At 56.0% G+C, this 10,912-nt stretch overlaps 1 protein-coding gene across 8 annotated transcripts in view; it reads left to right on the top strand.

The window, feature by feature from the left end:
* Positions 1-4,409: 4,409 nt before the first annotated feature.
* SLC35E2B (solute carrier family 35 member E2B) overlaps positions 4,410-10,912 on the top strand; it is a 30,033-nt gene continuing 23,530 nt past the window's right edge. Inside the window, exons 1-2 of one of the 8 annotated variants that reach the window (XM_019658510.1) lie at positions 4,410-6,708; positions 8,448-8,548. The gene's annotated coding sequence lies outside the window, so the exon portion shown is untranslated. Of the gene's footprint in view, positions 6,709-6,743; positions 7,922-7,945; positions 8,373-8,447; positions 8,549-8,569; positions 9,098-10,912 lie in introns of those variants that run through there. The other 7 variants (XM_019658511.1, XM_019658512.1, XM_019658513.1 and 4 more) reach the window with 7 other exon arrangements.

The raw sequence follows: 10,912 nt of genomic DNA on the forward strand, positions 1-10,912 counted from the left end.
CCGAAGGACCACCCTGTGGGCACCAGCTCCTCGGTCAGCACTGACTCCCCCTGATTCCCTCGGTGCTGAAAGGACACACACCTGTGTTGCCACCGGCCGTCCTCGGGACAGACGTAAGCAAAGGCCTGGGCTGGGCAGTCAAGCTGGCCCCAGCCTCCCTGTCTATCCCGGGCCACGCGTAGTCTGCCCACCCAGCCCCATGGTCCACCGCTCTGCGACATTTCTGTGGGAGGGCCTTTGGCATCCAGGAACAGAGCAGGGGCAGTCCCCCACCCAGCGCAGCTGTGAGGGGTCTGCTGCCCCCTCTGGCAGGGCCTTAGTGGCCCAGGCCAGTCTGCAGTCAGTTGCCACAAGCACCACGTGTGGCCTGCTGATAAGCAGGCTGGGGCCAGCTCTGAGATGCACGCTGGCATCCAGGATTCCTGTGTGGTGACGGGCCAAGCCTTGCGCGCTCCCTTCCCCCTTCCGTCGACAGAGCACCCCTTGAGACCAGGCGCCAAACCCAGCTGGCTGGAGCCTCTGGCCTGGGTGCTGTCGCACTGGTGGGCATGGGCACTGTCCACGGTCATTCTCGGCAAAGGCTGTGGACTCCGAGCCTTGATCTGGCCTTGGGGAGCACAGAAAAAGGGTGCGGGGGCAGAGGCTCCCAGACTCAGGACAGCAGCCCTGCCGGCCAGCAGTGCGGGTGTCCCGTGGAGGCCTCCAGCTGAGGACTGCCTGATCTCAGCTGTGAGCAGTGAGGCCAGGCGTGCTCCCCAACCCTATGGTTTTGCCTCCATGACCTTGGGCCCCACCCCAGGAGAGAGGACTCTGCATGGTGCCGTCCCTGCTCTGGCAGTGACCCGTGCTGCTAGGGAGAGCACTGTGGTCAACAGGGTCCCTAGCCTGAGCTTGGCCGCTGTGGCACTGCTTCTAGTGCCCTTGGGCTGCAGACTCCCTCAGCCTGTTTCCCTACCTGCTGATCAGGACAAGTCACAGAGCATGAGTGTGCGGCTTCCCCTGAACCCTGGGTGAGTGTGGCTTGAGGTGCCTGCAGGTGGGATTCCCCGACTGGACAGGGTCTGGCCCTCGGAGCCGTCAGCTCAGGCAGTGGCCTGTGTGACTAGCGTCGATCTGCTTTCTCTCCAAAGCCCAGACATGGATGACGGAGTGGGTGTCACCCACAGGGCCCAGGGCAGTGTCCTGGCCGCTCTAGGCTGTGGGTGTCCCAGCCACCACTCCGGTGACCCAGCCTGGACCTAGAGCCTGGAAGGAAGCTCGGGAAAGCCCTGTTATTCTCGAACCAGGAGGCCCCTTCTCTCCACAGCCCAGCAGCCCGGGGAGGGCCAAGGGGAATGGGTCAGGTCCCGCTTCCTATCCGAAGGGACCAAGTCCAGCTGGACCTGTCCCCTCCTGTTTCTCCCCCAGGACCAGGGTGGTGAGGGGCCAGGCCCAAGCAGATCCCCCCGACCCCACCCAACAGTGGGCCTGGCTGGGTGCCCCCTCGGGAGACTGGCCAGGCCTGCACTCCGTCGGCCGGACCCCTTCCCAGCGGGCCACGTGGCGAGGTGAGGTTTACAGGAGCAGAGCAGCGCTGCGCCTGGCCCACCCTCACTACCTGCCTTCCCCCTATCACAGCCCCCTTAGACCCAATTAGTGGAAACCAGCCGCTAAGACGAGGAGACCTGATAAATAGTGACTGTTCCAAAACAGGCAACAGACCGAATGTGGCTTGGCAGGGCTTCCCCTGGCCTGCCAAGAGGCTGTGGTCAGGAGACAGACTGGATGTCTGGGAAGGGGTGGGCTGGCCAGTGCTTCCTGGCTGCATCAGTGGGGGTCCGGCGGCACGAGGCAGAGCCCTCCACCCTTTTTTCACCTGCTGGACCATGACCCAGACCCGGTTCTCTGGGTTTTTCTGGCTCCTGGGCTCCCGTCCGCACCTGCCTGTTGCCCTCACTGTCCCCTGGGAACGTGGGCTCCTCTGGGCCTGCAGGTCTTCGTTCCACACAGCTGGAGCCATCACTGTCAGACCAGGGCCCAGCCCCAGACTGAGCATGGACAGGAAAGTGGGGAGGGAGACAAGGTGGGGAACCAGGTGTGGGCGGACCCATGAAGGCGTCAGCGCAGAACCCACTGTAGATGCTTGCCTTCCCTCCTTCTGGAAAATCACGCTTTAAATGTCATCCGGGGCCGGCCGAGTGGCGCGTTGGTTGGGAGCTGGCTTGGGACGCCAGAGGGCCCCGGTTCGGATCCCACATGTGAGGGCCAGTGACACTGCCCTCTGCAGCTGAGATGCTGAGCAGTGGCTTAGCCTGGAGCTGGGTTGCTGTGAGTCGCCGGCTACGGCTGGGCTGCAGCCCCTGCTGCAGTGGGTTGCCGTGGGCTACTGTGTGTAGCCAGCAGCCAGCGAGAGCGGCCAGCAGCCAGTGTGAGCAGCTGTCCATAAGCCGGCAACTGGTCTGCCTCGCCCGGGAGGAGCGCAGTGATGTTGCCAACTTGGGCCAGTGAAGCAGCGTCCTCCATGGCTAGACTGAGGAACAGAAGGACAGCAACTTGTCTGTTCCTCTTCCCCCAATTCCCCAGCGCTGTTCCCATCCCCACAATTCCCCAATTAAAATCTTTAAAAAAAAAAAAATGTCATCCGAACCCGAGGAGATAGTAGCTGGGAAGGCCCTGGAGGTCAACAGACATCAACAGATGTGCGTGGGTTGGGACAGGCAGGCGGGGCCAGGCCACGCCCTGGAGCTCAGTGGTGGGTTTTAGGGCCCCCCACCCCCACCCCAGCACTGCTTCCTCACTGATGGTGTCCCCACCAGAATCCCAGGTGCTCACATTAGCAAAGAGGCTGAATGGGCACATTTGAAGCTGATAGAATGGAGAGTCGTGCCCAGTCTATGTTCTTTCATCCCAAAATCCTACTTCTTAGAGTTCAGTCTAAGAAAGAAGTCAAAACTCCAGTAAATGCAGATAAAACACACAGATTTGTTGTTGTGGCTTCTTCTCTCGTGACCACAAATCGGGCATGGCCACTGGGGAAACCTGCCTCCACAGGCAGCTAAGCAGTTTTTCTACAAACGCAGCACGTTCTCGAATAACATCATTTCATTACAGCGTTGATGAGACAAAAAAATTGATTCGCACTGGGGCCACGGTGTGTGGGGGTGTGCACATTCCCCCACGGGCTCACACATGTGCAGGGAGGTGAGTGGTGTGTCTCCATTGTCCTGTCTGTGGGTGGCCCTGGATGCCACAGGTGGTGGCTGGAGGCCAGGCAGCATTGCCCAGAGGCCAGCTATGCACTCACTGGGAAGGGTCACTGTTCTCCATGCTGGGGGGCCTAACTGAGGGCATGGGGGGGCAGGTGGCCAGGCTCCCCTGACATTTCAGTTATCAAAATGCACCATCCCAGATGAAATGTAAGAAATGTTGCTGTGAAAGTTTTGAGAGTTTTTATAAATTTGTTTTTGAAATTATTTCATTACAAACAACTCATTGACCACCTACCCACAGCCAGGATGCCTAGGTGGTCATCAAGTATCTTAAGAGTTTTGTGCAAAGCGGAAAAATCTACCCTGTAAACCTTGTTCAGGCTGATGAAGTCATGGAGACTACTGCTTGGGGATGATGAAGACATCCCTCTGACGGTCAGAGGTACCTGTGTCTGTAAACACAAATCTCACTTCTGCTGCCTTCTTTTAATATTTTTAATTTCCAGACTGAGGCCTCTGACCAGCCCCAGGGACCCTTCCTGCCCCTCTGCCAGCCAAGCTCTCTGCACATCCCCGGGAAAGCACCCCCATGCCAGCTGTCTTTTTTCTACACATACACAACTTGTCACTTAAAGGAAGTACGTTACAGTTTCTCAGTGTCCGAATCACCAGCATTACTATCACGCACTTTGGGGCCATTATTAAGTAAAATAAGGGCAACTTGACCTAAAGTTCTGCGATACCCAACAGTCAATCTGATAACAGTCGATCTGATAACAGACGGCTATTGAGTGACCAATGGGCGAGGAGCATGGACAGCATGGAGACATCAGACAAAGGGGCAATTCATGTACCCTACTGGACAGAGCAGGGCCTCAGGAGATTTCATCACGCTGCTCAGAACAGCGTGCAATTCAAAACTTATGAACTGCTTATTTCTGGAATAGTCTGTTTAATATGATTAAAGATGAGCAGGGTGGGCTGCCATGAGTCGCCAGCAACGGCATAGGCTGCAGTGGGGCTAGCCAGCAGCAGACCAGCGTGCACTTTCGTGAGCTGTCATGAGCTGCGGTGAGCAGTCAGCCGTCCAATGGCCGGTAGGCGACTGCCTGACCCGGGAAGAGCACAGTGATAATACCAACAGGGGCCAGTGAAGCGACGTCCTCCACAACTAGACTGAAGAACAAAAGGACAGCAACGTGTCTGTTCCCCTTCCCGGAGTCCTCAACGCTGTTCCCCTCCCCCGATTCCCCAATAAAATCTTTTTTTTTTTAATTTTAAAAAAAGATGAGCTGGGACTTTATAGAAACTGATCAGGCTGCGAGGTTTCTGAGGAGTTGAGCTCATAAAAGTTCGTGAGCCCACCTAGTCCAGCTCTATGGTCCTAACTTCCTTTGCATAAAACTCTATGGTTCTAACTTCTTGTCTCCCTGACTTAAATACCCTCCATCTTAACACAAAAGCCAGAATGTGCACGTGGCTGGCTAGTTTTGCACCTGCTGGGTTGCAGCCCTTTTTCCTTTTCCCCCGAATTAATCCTTGTTGGTAACAGAATACCTAATTGATATTGTAGTTCAGCCGACAAATATTTTATAGCTGCGATTGACTGCGGGTAACTGGAACCGTGGAAAGTAAAACCACGGCTAAGGGGGGAACTATACTGTAGGTCTATCTGGGCTGGATTTGCTGTCCCTTGAAACCATAAAAGCAAAATTCAGCAGCGCTCAGGGGCTTAGAGGCAAGCACTTCAGCCTGCTAGCCTGACCCCCCATCTGGGATGGCGGTACGTTATGGAGGGTGCCAAGAGGACAACCGTAGTGGGGCGCCATCTCCCATCAGCATGGGCCGCGTTGGTACAGTCCAGACTGTGACAACGGGCGGCTGCGGGGACGCTGTCCAGCGGCACCACCCCCAGCCTGGGCAGTCGTACGGTCCGGACTGTGACAATGGGCAGCCGCGGGGGCGCCGCCTCCCAGCAGCACCCCCCCGCCTGGGCCGCAGTGGTACGGTCCGGACTGTGACAATGGGCAGCCGCGGGGGCACCGCCTCCCAGCAGCCCCCCCCCGCCTGGGCCGCAGTGGTACGGTCCGGACTGTGACCTTTGGCGGCCGTTGGGGCGCGTCCCTGTCCCTGGCTCCACGGCGTGAGCGGGAAGCCCAGGTATCCAGGGCACTGAGGAGCAGGTCCCGCGTGCGGGTGAAGAGCCGCCGTCGGCTTCCGGTGCGTTACTTCCGGGCCGGATGAGAGTACTTCCGGCTGCGGCTCGCCTGGCCCCCGGCCCCGGCGCGCGCTGCGCTGGGCAGAGGGACGTTGGCCGCCCCACGGTGAGGCGCTGTCCGCCCAACCCCGCCGCCTTCCTTGCAGAGGAAGCGGCGATCCGAGGCTCCACTCGGGTCAGAGGGTCGGCTGTGGGCCTTGTGGCGTCCGCGATGCGGCCCCTTCCACGCCACAGCCTCGCGGATCCCCGCCCCGGGCTCGCCTCGGCAGCCCCGTTTGTTCCCGGCCCACCTTAAATGCCGCGCGCCCTTAAGGGCCCGAGGTGTAGCGGGGGCGCCTCCGGTTAAGGAGGGTTCCCCACCGCCCGCCCTGGAGTCCCGCGGCCCGCTTCCCTGACCGACAGGCGGGGCGGAGGGCCCGGGGTGGGCTCCCCGTGCGCGAGAGCGAGTGGCCAGGCCGCCATCGATGTCCCCAGGGAGAGGCCCGGGCGCCCCGCGATGCGCACGGAGATCTCGCACTGGCTGTCATTCCGCGGCCCCTCCGATCGGTGGGTGGCGGGGCCCCGGTGATCCCGCAGCAAAGCCTCCGTGGTACGCGCGCTCAGGGCGGGGACATCTTCCCGCAAGAGGGCATGGCCTCGGCACGGAGGTGTTCCGGCCCGGCCGCGCGTTCCGGGGAGTGATGGCGCCTCCCGGGGCGTGGGGATGCCGCTCTGGCCCCTGGAAGGCGCCCAAGTCCAGGAGCATCCTGGCTTCCCTGAGGCGTACAGCCTGGGTCGTTTCTGTAAGGGTGGGTGACCGGTTCACGCGGAAAACGCTGAATAAAACAAACGATGACGGTTGCCTCCGATGGTCGCCTATCGCCATCGGGACCAGAGTCCACTGCGCTGGCCCGTTTCCAGCCACGGCTCCTCGGACTCCGTCCTCTCCCCAGCGCACCAGCCGGCCCACCCCAGGGCCCTTGCCCTCGCCGTGACCCTTTCGTCCCGAGGTGTCCCCTCCGAGAGGCCCTTGACCCTGCAGCCGGGTCACCCTTGGTTCTCCATCACTCCCGGTTCCGCCCTTTGTCATGTACCTTTCACTTTGTGGAGTGGCCGTCCTACCTTTAGCACCCGCCTCGCTGGCGCGGACCGCGTGGGGCCCACCGGAGCCCACGGCCCGGCCACGGGGCGCTTGTCCGTTTGGACGAGAGAGACCTCGGCTCTGGACGTGGAGGGCTAGCTGCGGGGTTGGGTGACGCCAGCCTCCCGCCCCGCGCTCGGTTCCCTGTGAGGCTTGCGGTCCACGCAGTGCGGGAGATACAGGTAGGGCCGGGCGGGGGCGCTGGGGATTGCGGTACCAGGGGATGGGGCGGTTCACAAGTCTGGAGGGGTTATTGCGTTTTAAACCGCGGCACCCAGGAGCCTTCCAGGTGGGCATGGCTCTAGGGCTGGTGCAACCGTCCACGAAAGAACCAGGTGAAGACCCTTCTGCTCCGAAGCCAAAGGGCATGATCGCCCACGAATTCATTGCATTTTCTGCCCAGGAGTCTATAAAACGAAATTAAAGAATGGCTGCCTCCTACCGAGTGTTAGTTCTAGCGGACTGTGATTTCTTGCTGAATTGGGTTGGGGAACTCCCAGGCAGGCCCAGAGCAGTGCTGCATTCTGGTCATGGATGACTTCCTGTACTGGGTTTGGGCCTCTTGGTGTCCAGGCAATACTCCCGCAGTACTTATGCTCTGACGGCTTTCAACACATTGCTCTCTACTGCCATGGCAAATAAAAACCCATTTAGAGATGGAGTCTCTGTTTAGTGGCTTTTTAACTTTTTTTTTTAATGAAGTGCATGTACTTAACTGAAAATATTTAAACTTGCAAGTAAAGTTTTAAAGCAGAGTGAAACTATCAGCATGAAAAGCGACATTAAGGGCATTGGAAGGCTTTTACATTAAAGAAACCTATTTTCAGTGCAGATAAATTAGAAATTGGAGGGAAATGAAAAATCCAAATTTTAATGGATCTGCGATTTCACTCCCAAGTGACCACAGCTGGTGATTTGTGCATGTTCTGAACCATTTGTACTTTTTAAATTGGAGCATATTGTACAAGGTTTTGTAACTGTCCTCAATCTATGACAAATACATTTTTGTTAAAACTTGTAGGGCACCACGCCAGAGTTGATTACAAACCCCTTAGTGGACTCTTGGATGTTGTCCAGTTTCTCAGGCTTAAAAACAAAGCTGAGTGAGTGTCCTATGTACAAGCATGGACCTTTGTCAGATTGTTTCTTTAAGGATAAATTCCCAGAGGTGGGATTTCTGAACTGTAGTGTTTAATGAATGTCTAGACTTCCGGTACGGTTTATCTAAGATGCCTGCTGATAGTTTGAAGCAACCTAGATTTCTCACCAGGCATCTGAGGACATCTGGAGTTGCTTGTCCTAGAACAGGGGTTATTAACCCCCGCGGAGCACAGAGGGGCCTGCACAATTGGATGGGGGAAATTGCCCTCCAGCTGAACTTGCCTCCAGTGATGAGTGAGTCATGGTTGCACGAGCGGCCGTGCTGGCTTTGTCTGGGGTTTAGGATGGAGCCTAGGCGCCTTCCCAGCTGGTCCTGAGCCCCTCCCTGCAAGGTTGGGTGGAGGCTGGGCCCCCTTTATGCCACGTTATGCGGTGTAGCACTTAAATATGGTAAAGATGTCACAGATTTGTTATGTGTCACCACATTTCAGTAGATGGTTTCCTGTTGGTCTTAGATTCTGATTGCTGCAGGCAGGAGAAATGTTAAGAGCCAGCCCCCGGCCTATCAAAGGCGGCTCATTACCCGCTCCATGCTGGGCCACAAAGGTGACAGTTTAGTTTTTGTTGGTGCCATCATCCAAGAGAGAGGAAATTCAGACTTTTCTCACCAGTGACCTGGGGGGTAGCCAGTGTACCCGTGTCCCATATCTAGCCCGCCCCACCCTGTTTCCAGGCAGAGACTCAGGTAAGGTTGGCTGTTGGCTCTTCAAGTCAGTGTTTCCCTGTCAGATTAGTGCCGCTGACCTTCGGTCTTTTACAGGACAAGAATTGCTTCTTGAAAACAACTTGAATCATGTGGGCTGAGAGAGAACTGGCTGTGGAAGGAGCCGGAAGGCAGCTGTGATCCTGGCCAGGACCTCGGTGAGTAGGACCCTCTGAGCTCAGGACCAGCTGACCCTCAGCTCCTCCCAGCTTTCACATGTGATGCCCGGCACAGCCTCTAAGGGTCTTCACTGCATCCCAGAGTGGGTGTTCTGTTCACGATTTAAGCTCCAGGCTAATTACCGATGATAAACATTGATTTCATTGGATCACCATCCATGTTGAAGAGACCTGTGCGTCACTCAGCTCTGTGTATTCCTGTTATTTATTTTTATTGCTGTCCAGTGTTGCGTCATGAGAAAATCCCACAGTTTATGTGCTCTCGGTCCTGTCGGGAGATGGCTGAGTCTCCCCAGTTGTGATGATCAGTTCTTCAGACATTGCAGCGTTCGTCTTCAGTGCATGCGAGCAGGACTTTCTGGGGGAAATCCTCTAGGATGGAATTGCTGGTTTTGAAAGGGTATACAGATGTTTACCTTTTGTCAACCTTAAAAATGAAAAAGCCAGTTATTTTACCAGCAAAATGAGTTTATTTGGGAATAGCAGAGGAATTGCAATTGAGGACATGCAGGCGATGGTGAACCACAGGTAAGCGGGACCGACCATGGGAAGGAGTCCTGATATAGAGGAAAGGAGGACGTTGGGAGTGGCTATTTTGAATGAAACGTCATTGGAGGAGGGCAAGAGTTTGGGATTGTAATGCTTTTCTTTTTTTTCTTTTTTAAAGATTTTTTTATTGGGGAATTGGGGGGATGGGAACAGTGTTGGGGAGTTGGGGGAAGGGGAACAGACAAGTTGCTTTCGTTTTGTTCTTCAATCTAGTTGTGGAGGACGTTGCTTCACTGGCCCAAGTTGGCACCATCATTGCGCTCTTCCTAAGCGAGGCAGATCAGTCGCCGGCTTCTGGATGGCCCCTCACTGCGGCTGCTGGCCGCTCACGCTGGCTGCTGGCTACACACGGTAGCCCATGGCAACCCACTGCCACAGGGGCTGCAGCCTATGCTGGCGACTCACAGCAGCCCAGCTCCAGGTTGAGCTGTTGTTCAGCATCTTAGCTGTAGAGGGCAGTGTCACTGGCCCTCATATGTGGGATCCGAACCGGAGTCCCCTGGCGTCCCAAGCCAGTTCTTAACCATCGCGCCACTCTGCCGGCCCTGTAATGCTTTTCTTAAGCTGAGCAGCTGTGGCTTCTCATTGGCTGTGTTGTTGCTGGGTGAGGAGAAAACCTGTCGCTGCTGGGGTGTGTAAAGTGAGCTGGGAGGGTGGTGCGTGTGTGAGAGCGCCCCCTTCAGGCTTTCCGGCTCCATTTGAATGAGGTTTTCTTTGATTCATTTTCACATTTCCAAGATCAAGCCAAGTTATATTCCAAAGTGCTTTTACGGTGCACACTCCCACTAGCCATGTATCCAGAGCTATCCAACTGCCCTTGGCACTGTCAGACCTCCAGTTTTTGCCACTGCGGGAGGTGTAAAATGTCATCTCACTGTGGTTTACTTTTCATTCCCCTGACTCTTAATGTGGTTCAGTGGCTGTGGTTGACATCCTCTAAGATAACACCATGATCCTGCCTCCAGGAGGTCACGACCTCTGTAATTCCCTCCACTTAGGGTGGGCTGGACCCTGGGACTGGCTTCTAATGGGTGCCATACAGCAGATGTCGGGGGTGGCCACTTCTGAGATGAGGTTACAGAAAGACTTGCCTGTTTCTTGGGTGCTGGTGCCCTGGCCCCTCACACTGATGAACGCCAGATGCCAGGTTGTGAGTGGCCCTGTAGAGAGGCCCACGTCAGGTAAGGGACTGAGGAACGGATGCCTTCCACTGACACCAACAAGGAACCGAGTAATGAATGACAACAACCATGTGACTGAGCCTAGCAGGTCCCCTGGCCCCATGGAACCTTAACCAAGAGATCAAAGGACATGGGACAGACATCATGTTCTCCCTGATCCGATGCACTGGGAAGAGCTCGTCACCGCTGCAGTTTTCCTGCCACAGAGGCATGACCGCCAATCTGATCATGAGACATGTCAGACAAATCCAAAAGAGTGCAGGTCACTGAAGTCAGGGTTGGAGGAGACCAAGGAGACATGGGACCACAGACCAGAACAGGGACTCGAATGGGACAGGCCAAAGTTGAACACAGTCTATAGGCTAGTAAGAGTGTTGCATTGATGTTAATTTCCCAGTTTGGGTCGCTGTAAGATTGTGTAATTGGGAGAAGGCAGTACTTTCCACATAAACCCTTTTTGCACCTTTCTGTAAGGCTAAAAGTTTCTCAAAACAAAATGTTTTAACTGAAAAACAAACTCAACTGACAAGTTAAATAGAAAAGATAGAGCTGAAGAAAGAGTTGTTGCGGGCCGGCCAAGTGGCTCGTTGGTTAAGAGTTGGCTTGGGAGCAC

Source organism: Hipposideros armiger, unplaced genomic scaffold (assembly GCF_001890085.2).
Source record: "Hipposideros armiger isolate ML-2016 unplaced genomic scaffold, ASM189008v1 scaffold_284, whole genome shotgun sequence".
Taxonomy (NCBI): Eukaryota; Metazoa; Chordata; class Mammalia; order Chiroptera; family Hipposideridae; genus Hipposideros; species Hipposideros armiger.